This window comes from Chiloscyllium plagiosum, unplaced genomic scaffold (assembly GCF_037043375.1).
Source record: "Chiloscyllium plagiosum isolate Xiang-an unplaced genomic scaffold, Cpla_swu_hap1 HiC_scaffold_45, whole genome shotgun sequence".
Taxonomy (NCBI): Eukaryota; Metazoa; Chordata; class Chondrichthyes; order Orectolobiformes; family Hemiscylliidae; genus Chiloscyllium; species Chiloscyllium plagiosum.
This window is the reverse complement of record NW_028270183.1, coordinates 67,585,990-67,597,600: the sequence shown is the minus strand read 5'-3', so window position 1 is coordinate 67,597,600 and position 11,611 is coordinate 67,585,990. Positions and strand designations below refer to the sequence as shown.

The following is an 11,611-nucleotide window of genomic DNA, read 5'->3' as shown; positions in this document are numbered from 1 at the left end:
CTCCGAGATTAGGTGCAGATAAAGTTTGAAGCAAGAAAATCATCACCTTCGAGAGAATTTTAACCTTAAAAATTGATTTCTTCCTTTCTGCGTTTGTTTTGCAAGGGTTATGTGGAGTAACATGGAACAAATGCGCATTACTGATACTCGGATTTGAATGGAGGTTGCTTCGGCCACAATGCAGAGGATGAGCCACTATACGATCACGTGAAAAAATAACCAACAGTAAAAGCAATGGCTAAGATTGGCGAGGAACAGCACCACATGCACAAGAGGATAACCTACTGAGATTGGGTTGTATCGTCATCTTCGATGTCCTCAGTGGCTGTGGAGAATCCACCATTGAGAATGTTGAAGACTGATTTCGACTTGATGAGCCAGAGCACTTGATGAGCCAGAGCACGAATGGATAAGGACCAGGTACCAGAAAGTGTGACGAGGACAGACAGGCGCGAGATGGGTGTCCTGAATGCAATGCGTCAAAGGCAAACTTGTGTGCTTAAAGGTAACAGAAGGCGCGGCTCTGTGGCGCAATGGAAAGCGCGTTGGACTTCTACATCTCTATTCAGGTTGCTATTCAAAGGTTGTGGGTTCGAATCCCATCAGGGTCGTGTTTTAATTTATGTTTTGCAAAGTGGTCAGACCAGACTCGGCTGCTCATCTGCAAAACCAGTAATATTCGTGCATAAACCTAACTGTCTCGAAACGGAACATTTTCCTCCCACAGATTTACATTATCGATGTCTATTTATGGTCGAGATCGATAAATACCTGTTAGCCAGTACGATGTTGTGGATGGGCTGGAAAAAGACATAAAATTGTTGTGTGAGCCATGATGATATCAAATTACGTGGCAGAACAGGATCGGTGTTAAGAATGGCCTCCTTCTGCTCCTTTGTGTCTGTGCCATTTCTGGCCAAGGTTTTTAAATAATCACAATGAGGACAATATGAATTAAACGCCAAATAATATTTTGGTCTCATCTCCACTTCGCTTCCCTCCCGGCTGGAATAAACAGCTCTTGTTTCAGCTTTAGATCAGACAGCAGAGGATTCTCACAATTTCTCCTTCAGGCTGAATGTTCCTTCAAATAGGTTTCCAAGTGGACACATGGAGCAAGCAATTGCATGGATGCTGAGGATTCAGGGGCAGATTTCCCCTTTGCTGGGCTGGAATTCTGGCCAAGGTAATGAACGTGAATTTCTGACATTTGAATCTTACTCTGGATTCTTGCGACTTTACGAATTAAACTGAATTTAATTTGCCCTTGCAGAACATTATTCAATCTTCACTGTGCATAAAAACCATGCCACATGCTCGTGCACGTAGTATGCTGAACATTGTTGATGTTGTGTGTAGTGTGGGTCGATGTCTCAAATGTACATGCCAAAGGAAGTTGGTGAAATATCAGTGAATCGAATTGTCTGACGATTTGCCGCCGATAGAAGGAAAATCCCAGTACAATGGCCACATAGCATTGCCTGTGACCAACGCAGGAAGCCATGGTAAATGTATGCAGTATTCAATAAAACCGATTTTCACCACATTTATCTATGACATTTTCCTGAAGCTGATGCTTCATAATCGATGATCCATTATCAGTATAACCACCTCTGCACTGCGTTTCATTTCAGATACACAGAAAAAAAATGAGTAATTGGGTTTAGGGGCCTAGTGGTAAGATCAGGAGCCGTTTGTCACAATTAGACGGCAGGTCCAGTGGTGCAGTTAGTTAGCTTGCTATACTTGCATGACAGAATGGCAGCACATGAACTGCCAAAGTTGTGCATTGGATTCTCGCCAGGTGTTTGTTTTACTGATACTGACCAGAGATGATTGCAACTTCAAGCTGAAGAATAGTTTAAACCCGGAATATTACATTGCAATAAAGTGCTTTTGGCACTAATGTTGCACCGACCTGTAAGACTAATCTGAAGTCCATCTGACCAGCATTTTGACATTATAAGCCGTAAGTTTATCCAATGATCATTTAATTGCCCTGAAGGTTGGTGAGTCTACGACTGTTGAAGACAAGGCATTCTGCACCCTTACTACTCTCTGAGAAAGGCATCTACCTCGGCATCTATCACTCTCAAATTACATCGATATGCTCTTGTGCCAACCATCACCATTTGAAGAAAATGTCTTCACTGTCCACCTTACGGCAAACTCTGATAATCTTTTATGTCTCTATTAATTCACTTCTCAAACTTCTTATCTCTATCAAAAACAGCCTCAAGTCCCTCAGCCTTTCCTCGTAAGACCTTCCCTTCACAGAAGGCTACATCCTAGGAAAACTCGTCTGCAACCTTTCCAATGCTTTCACATCCGTCCTATAACGTGGCGACCAGAACCGCACGCACATCGACAAGTTTGGCCATGCCAGACAAATGTCTGGAGCTGCAAAGTGATCGTTTGGCCCTGAAACTAAATCCCTCTCCCAATAAAAACACTGTGCTCACTGCAAACAAACCCATCTACGTGTGTGTTAACTTTCAGAGTTTTATGTACATGGACGCCGAGATCGCTCTGGTCATCTAAGCTTCCAAGAACATTACAATTAGCCCAGAACGTTGCATTCTTGTTGCTCATTCCAAAGTAAATCACCTCACACTTTTCCACAATAACCTCCATATGCCAACTCTGAGCCCCGATCTTCAGATTATTCATGTCCGTCTGTAACCTGCAGCAGAATTCGGCACTGTTGACAACTCCATCGATTTAGTGTGTTCTGCGAATTTGCTCATCCATCATCCCATGCCCGAACCCAGGTCATTTATAAAGGTGACAAACAGCAGTGGACCCAAAAAGGAACCTTGTGGTACACCATGAGTAACTGAACTCCAGGATGAATATTTTCCATTAACTGCCACACTCTGTGTTCTTTCAGCGAGCCAATTACTGATCTTAACCGCGAAATCACCGTCAATCCCATGTCACTGTATTTGATGCAACAGCCGACCGTGCCTTCGTGAAAACCATATCCACCATGTTAACCACTTTACTCCCATCCACCTGTTTGTTGACCTTTTCAAAAACCTCAATAAAGTTTGTGAGGCACAACCTGCTATTCACAAAATCGTGTTGACTGTTGCGAATCAACTTGTTCCTTCTTCGGTGATCATAAATCATATCTCTAATAATCTTTCCCAAAAGTTCACCCAGAAGGAAGTATGACGACTGTTCTATAATTACCAGTGTTCTCCCTACTCCCCTTCGTGAAGAAGGAGACAATATTTGCTGAACTCGATTCTTCTCGCACTGATCACATAGACACTGACGAAATAAAGTTGGAAGTCAAAAAGTTCTGCAATCTCCTCCCACGATTCCCAGAGAATCCTAGCATACATCCCATCAAGCCAAGAGGACAAATCTATTTTCAGGCTTTCAAGAATTGCTAACACTCGTAGTTATGAATGTCAATTTCATTTATTCTAACAGATTGCATCTCAAAATTCTCTTCGGCAACATTGTCTTTTTCATTTGAGATATGATGAAAAATATACATTCAGCGCCTCTCCTATCCTCGGACTCCGTTGACGACTTCCTACTGCTGTTCTTGACAGGCCCGAATCATATGCCAGATATTCTTTTATTCTTGAACTGACAAGAGAAAGCTTCAGGGTTTTAAATTACCCTGCGAGCTAAAGATTTTTTTATGTCCCCTCTTCGCTCTGAGAAGCTCTCTCTTTTGGCCCTTCCTTGCTAGCTTTTAATTTTCAAGTGCCCTAACTCAGCCTACATATTTCATGTTTCGACGCACTGCCTTCTCCCTTTTGACAAGAAATTCAACTTTTTGAGTAAAAATTGCTCTCTGTCTCAACCTCATATTCCCTGCATGACGCACACATACTTATCAAGGACATGCATGAGCGCTTCCCTGAACAAGCTCCATATTTCAAATGTGCAAAACCCCTGCGTTTGCTTTCCCATCTGGTGCATTCTAACTCTTGCCTGAGCGCACCATACTGGCCTTTCTTCAAGCGGAACCTCATGCTCTTCTATATATATATATAATATTTGGAAAGTTAAACTTCCCCACTACAACTACCCTGTTACTTCCGTTCCTATCCAGAATCATGTTTGCAATCTTTACCTCCATATCTGTAGAACATTTTGGTGGTGACCTCTACTTGCCTGATTTTAATCTCAGAATATTCTAGTTCAGCAGATTGAGTCGGGTCCTCACCAAATATCCTTTCTGCTACCATAGTACTGTCTTTGACTAAAAACGCCACATCTCCCCCTCTGTAACGACTTTCCTGCTCTTACTGAAAAGACGAAACTGAGGTGCAAGCAACAACCATTCCTTTCAGTGCTCCATTATGTCTCTGAAATGGCCACAATATTGAAGCCCCAGTCAACAACCCATGACACCTATGTTATATCAGATGCTCCTAGCGGTGAAGTAGATACAATTCAAACCAACTTCATCCTTGCCAACATTCAGTTTCAAACCCGAAAATCTATTTATGTCCGAACCACTCAAAACTTCCTGCAAACTGCAGCTAAAATTTCGGTTCGCACTCTGCTGCTGAATTCGTTTAAACCCTCCTGAGGAGCTTTAGAAATTTATCCACTCAGGATATTGGTACCCTTCCGGTTCAGGTAAAGACCATCCTGTTTGTTGAGGTCCAACCGACTCCAAAATATGCCCCAACTATCCAGATATCAAAATCCCTATCATCTGCACCGTCCTTACAACCACGTGTTCATCTGCTCTCTCTCTATTCTTTCCCTCACTATAACTTGGCATGTGTAAACCATCAGAGAGAACAACTCTGTTTGATCTCGATCTAAGATATCACCCTGGATCCCTGAGTTTCTGCCATGCATCCACATCACTTTTATTATATATGTTGTTAGTGTGTTTGTGAAACATGACCTCGGGCTGCTCCCCCTCCCCCTGAAGTATCTTGAAAACACGCTGCGAGACATCACAAACCCTGGTAACTTGGAGGTATCACATCAATCATGAGCCTGCCCTGTACCCACAGAAACTGCAATCTGTCCCCCTCACTATGTAGTCCTCAATAACTATTGCTCTCCTCCACTTTCCCCTACCCTTCTGATCACAGGGACGAACACTGTGCCAGAGATCTGTACCCCATGGTTTACCCCTCGTAGCTCATCTCACACACACACACACACACACACACACACACACGCACACACACACACACACACACACACACACACACACACACACACACACACACACACACATAAGTCTGTGTGTGTGTGAATTCAGAATATTTGGAATGGATGGTCGGCCATTTGAATGTTCTTCCCGTCGAATGTGTGAGCTATATGTATGTACATATATATAAATGTGTGTCCGCATGCATGTATGTGCGTGTGTGCATATATATTTAAAAGTTGCAAAAGAACATTGAGTAAAACAGCATTTATTCAAAAAAATCTGATTTTGTGGAGTGTTCTCTCCTTGGGAAATACCTCAGTCACTTAAGACCAGCCATAAAGACCCCCTGAGTGAATATCTATTACTCACTAGAGATACAGAGGTGATTTTTGAAGTCGATGACGTTTCTCATGTCGCTGAGCCTGCGCTGTGTTAAATTCCGGAAAGGAGGTTTAGCTCGCTTCATATTACTAATTTTGCTGCAAACTTGCACAGTCCATAAAAAACAATCCAAAAATTATTAGGTTTATCTCATTGGACATTTTGCCTGTTATCAGAAAAACTGGAATAAAAATGACAAATATGTATTTAAGTACTGCTATGAAGATTACAGAATTCAAACAGGAATTTTTCGTGTCTTGTCACTAGATATGGTTGGGCGAGATGAGTGAGCAGCAAATGAACTCACTCCCTTCTCTGTGATTGCAGCCAGATTTTCCAATGCAACAGATGAAAGAACAAAGGTGCATTACACCGGCAGGTCAGTTCCAACTCACGATAGTATAGTTTCACTTTGATGTTCGCCATCTTCTAAAGTATTAGCTTAGTGGGGAGATCAGGATCCTGAAGGTATGCTGAGATATTGCGAGAATTAATCCCACACTGTTGGCATCATTTTATATCATAAACCAGTAATGCAGCGGACTGAGCTAACCGGCTTCCATTTAATGCTGAGCTAACACACAGAGCTCAGTTCTTTTACAATTTATAGAAGTTCATGTGGAACAAGCTGCTAAACCTTTCCTCACAATCCGCTCATTCTATACTTAGTCGTGCTCAATTGCGGGTGTTATGAGGTTTCTTTCCAATAAACGTTAACCAATTAGAGAGTGTGCACCGAACGCGTACCCATGACGGTCACCCAGATTCCCTGTCCCCGTTAAATTCATTCCTTGTGTGTCTGCACGTGTCTTCACAAATATATTAGAATCAGCTTCTGAGTATTTTTTTCCTGAGAAAACGTAAACATTTTCGAGTTCAATAGCTGTAGAAGGAAAAAGATTGCGAGCTCCAAACTTCTCTTTATCATTCATCGCTGGTTTTGAAGTTCTATAGCCTTGAAATAGATCCATCAGAATGAGGGCATTTCCCCACTATTTACTCTCGCTAAATTCACATCGCCTAGAAACCTTCTATACGGACACAACTCAGTTTTTCCTGGTGTCACGCCTCATGATCTATTCATCTTTTGCACCATTCCATGAAACCCCGCTTTGTCTTTTCAAATGGCATTGTCCCCCACTACATCGTTGGCTTCCTTTCCATTATTCTGTTTCCAACTAAACGCTGTCCATTCTTCCTGACGTCTTTTCATTCCAGTCATCGCCATCCATTTCTTTTATCATCTCTTTATGTCCGAGTATAGTCCATGTTAAGAAAGGATGCTGCGGTCAGAACAACACATGACAACCCGCTCTAATGCTGTATACGACCATTACCAATGTAGGGAAAATGGAGGTAGTTCAGTCAAAAGTGAATTCGTTGGTTGTTGCACAATGGATCAATCACTGATTGGGTCATGACTGTTTTTCCTCACTTTTCTCCTCTGTCTGAATATTTGCTAAAGCAACACAATAAGGGAACATGGAATACCTACAGTTCAGAAACTGACAATTCGATGCAACAAATGAACACCTTTCCTCCAGGGATTAACCCTCACAGAACAATTCCTTACTCTTTTTCTCTTCATTTTCTCCTGAATAAAGCACCTTACTGTCAGTCGACCCAGTTGTAGGCAAATCATATCTCTGGCGCAGTGAGGCAGCAGTAATAACCAGTGAGCCACCTTGCGGCACTGTACAATATTGCAAGGCACATGTGGACGCGTTTGAAATGCGATTCCTGTCAAAGATGCTCTACTTTTGATATTGCCCGTATCAGGAACAATAAATCCTGATTCCCTGACCAAGAAATGAACTCAAACCACAGCGGTGAAAACGCTGCATTGTAACCACTAGTCGACCAGGAAGGACGGCATGTGCAATTGCGTCTTCTCTTAACAGCATAGCTTTCTTTTCCTGCGATGAGAAATTCCTTCCAAAAAAGAGTATTCGTGAAACCGTGCTTTTATAGCACAGATTAATACATTATGTCAGTGCCAGTCGTCAAAAATCCAAATATTCTCGTTTCCAGTTTCCACTAATTGGCCCACAGCCTGACATCTGAAGTATTCATCTGAATGTGGCTTTCCCTGCAAAGTTTTAATCTCAAATGCACCAGCGAATGAGACTGATGTCAGATAGCGTCAAATTTGTTCATGAACTGTGGGAGAACTGAACCTTATTTTGACCCATAGAGGGAACAATACAGACACATCTTTTGAAAGTGACAAAGGCCTCAAGAGAGCCCAACTTCCATAAAATGTGGAATTGACCCGTTTGGCCTCTTTTTTCTTCACTACAAGCTTTAAAATCCGATTGTGTTTACCTTATCAGAGGGGTTAACAGGCAGGAGGCTGTCCTTCGAGGACTGCCCCAATCGTGAATAATTGGTACCCGCTAATTGTTGACTTCTCCACCTTTGAGGCAGCCTGGCTAGCTGTGCTCTTCAAGCCTACTACTTGTTTAATTTGAATTCCAGCAGATTCCTGTCTCTACATACGGAATGGAAGCATTCTGCCGCATCCCTGCACGTATTCGTCCTCCACTGTTTCACCGTCACGTTACTGCTTCTAATGAGTCATGTTGTTCTTCCTGCCAAACGAAGGCATTCTTCGCATCAGAAGCTTGTCATCCTCATGTTTCTCGAAGGAAAAATACGGATGTGGACTTCTAAACTGAAACAGATGCGGCCTGGTCTGCGTAAAAATAACTTCCTGCTGTTACTTCAAAAATAATTCCTAATAACATAGAGAACGCACCTTCCGATGTCTGCTGCAATAGTTGCAAGAAAATTCAGTCAGGCTGCAGTGAAATTCAAGGTTACAACCCCGGGTTTACATAACCAGTGCTTGAATCACTGAGCTATGGAAGCACTAACACAGGCGCCGTTTTGCGACTGACAAAAGACGATGACCTCTAGCAGAAAAACTTTGGTGATCTCAATTTTGTGATACAAGCTTCGTTTTGAGTGACAAAATACGACTTGAAACCCACTTTTTGGATCACTTGTTGGATATAACAGTTTGTCAGCTTCCCAATGTCTCATAATGAGACAGGGATCAACATTTGTTTAAACTCCATCAGAGTAAAAGCTTTGAATTTTTTTTATATAAAAGACACGATGTAGTATTGATATCAATAAATTGCCCCGATTTTAGCATGTATAACAGTTTTTTTTTCTTAATTACTTGGTGAGTAATTCCTTTCCTATAGCCTGGTGCGATTTACGTCGCTTCAGGATTTCATAATTTCTTACCTTGGCAGCTGCGGTTTAGGCACCAAACGTGAAACAGTTCAAATCGAACATACTCCGGAGTTTGGAATTCGAGGGAATGCAGATATCTGAGAGAGCACTTTAAAACATAATCTTGGGTGCTGTGTCCGCTGGCTGGGATGGTATACTATTGACAATCTCTATTTGCTCTTGAGTGGCCTGGAAGACATGACAGTGATAGATAGAGGGAAGACAGTCAAGAGATTTGTAGAGAATGATGAAAACTTTGAAATTTAGCTGCCCGGTGAACGGTGAGTAACCCTTGTTGAGAGTATTCCCACATGCAGGAGAGGTTTTGGAAGACCTCAGGATTACATCATTGGGTGAATAACCTGCAACTCCTTCCCTTCCACCATGTGTGAGCCCTTGTGGAAAGACAAAGCTGCGAAGGCCGCAGTGCACGTTTGGGAAAATATGCATTTGTAAAATTGCCATTCAGGTAATGCACAATGAAACAGTGAACAGAACGCAAGTACGCCCTTGAATAGAAGCAGAGCGAGTTAGACCATAGAACATAGAACATAGAACATTACAGCGCAGTACAGACCCTTCGGCACTCGATGTTGCGCCGACCTGTCATACCAATCTGAAGCCCATCTTACCTACACTATTCCATGTTCGTAAAAAAGCTTGTCCAATGACGACTTAAATGTACTTAAAGTTGGCGAATCAACTACCATTGCAGGCAAAGCATTCCATACCGTTACTACTATCTGAGTAAAGAAACTACGTCTGACATCTGTCCTATATCTATCACCCTTCAATTTGAAGCAATGCCCCCTCGTGCTGGTCGTCACCATTCCTGGAAGAAGGATCTCTCTGTCCACCCTATCTAACCCTCTGATTATGTTATATGTTTCTATTAAGTCACTTCTCAACCTTCTTCTCTCTAACGAAAACAACCACAAGTCCCTCAGCCTTTCCTCGCAAGACTTTCCTCCTTACCAGGCAACATCCGAGTAAATCTCCTCTGCGTTGAAACTTTATTGCTGGAACAGCACAGCAGGTCAGGCAGCATCCAGGGAACAGGAGATTCGACGTTTCGGACACAGGCCCTTCTTCGGGCACAGGCCCTTCTTCAGGAGGGCCTGTGCCCGAAGAAGGGCCTGTGTCCGAAACGTCGAATCTCCTGTTCCCTGGATGCTGCCTGACCTGCTGTGCTGTTCCAGCAATAAAGTTTCAACTTTGATCTCCAGCATCTGCAGACCTCACTTTCTCCTCCTAAATCTCCTCTGCACCTTTTCCAAAGCTTCAACATCCTTCTTATAATGCGGTGACCAGAAAGGTACACAATATTCCAAGTGCGGCCGCACTAGAGTTTTGTACAGCTGTAGCATAACCTCATGGTTCCAGAAGTCGATTCCTCTATTAATAAAAGCTAAAACACTGTATGCCTTCTTAACAACCCTGTCCACCTGGGTGGCAAAGTTCGAGGATCTCTGTACCTGAACACCGAGATCTCTCTGCACATCTACACTACCCAGAAACTTTCTGCAACTGTAATACTGTCCTTGACCAACAATGCTACACCCCCCCCCCCCTTTTACATTCTTCTCTGTTCTTGCTGCAACATCTAAATCCTGGATCCTGCAACACCCATTTCTGACCCTGTTCTATTCGGGTCTACGGAATTCCCAGGTACCAACCCATGCTGCAAGTTCAACCACCTTATTCCGGATGCTCCTGGCGTTGAAGTAGACACACTCCAAACCAACTTCTTTCTTGCCGGTGTCATCTTGCGTTCAAGAAACTTGATTTTGTACCTCCCTACACTCAACCTTTTCTTTACTTGAACTACAATTTTGGTTCCCATCCCCCTGCTGGACTAGTCTAAACACACCCCAATAGCCTTTGCGAATATCCCCCCCAAGATATTGGTAACCCTCTGATTCAGATGAAGACCATCCAGTTTTTAGAGGTCCCACCTACCCCAGAAAGAGCCCCAATTATCCAAGAATCCAAAACCCTCCCTCCTGCACCATCCCTGTGGCCACATGTTCAACTGCTCTCTCTCCCTATTCCTTGCCACACTAGCACCACAGCAGGATGGGAATTTGAAAGTACGCATGGATGTGTATTAAGACCGTGTCGTTCAAACGAATGGATTTCAGATTGAGCTGAAGAAGAGCAGAGACGTGGAAGAGTTAGTGATGTTCGTGAAGTGCAAGTAGGCTGACATGGTGATTATGGTGATATGTGGTTAATAACACATCACGAGGTGAATAATGTCACCATAGTTATGGCGTGTCTTTTCAGACTTAGACAATTGCCAGGGAGGAAATTGAATCAGTGGCGAGGCATTTTCTCCCAGCACGTGGTCGATGATGCCTTCCAACTGAGCTCATCCACTTTCCTCAATTCCGCTCCCAAAACCCTTCCCTCAAACTATGACGAGGACGGAACTCCCTTCTAAATCACTTTAAAACCCAGCAACTTCTATTGACATCATATCATCCTCCCGTATGTCCGTCAGCTGCAAATGAACCCCACCAACTAAGATGTGTTTCCCTCCCCACCCCTATCCTTTTTCTCCAAAGATCTTTCCTTCTTTAAGTCCCTTGTCAAGTGCACGCCCCCACCAAACCGCCATTCCCTCCCAGCAACCTTCTCATTACAACACGGATTTGAAAAACATCCACCCACACCTCCGCACCTCAACTCTTTCCAAGGCCCCAAAGGACCCTTCCATGTCCATCAGTGTTTCACCTGCATTTCCAACATGTCATTTACTGTATCCATTGCTCTTTTTGCAGTCTCCTCGACATTGAGGAAATTGGATTCCTAAGTACAGACCACTTTGGAAAACATCTCTGG

At 43.2% G+C, this 11,611-nt stretch overlaps 1 non-coding gene across 1 annotated transcript; it reads left to right on the top strand.

Annotated features, from left to right (window-relative positions):
- The first annotated feature begins 519 nt into the window (after positions 1-519).
- trnar-ucu (transfer RNA arginine (anticodon UCU)) lies at positions 520-611 on the top strand. The gene is given in 2 exon segments: positions 520-556; positions 576-611. It is a non-coding gene; the product is annotated as a tRNA-Arg (tRNA).
- The last annotated feature ends 11,000 nt before the right edge of the window (positions 612-11,611 follow it).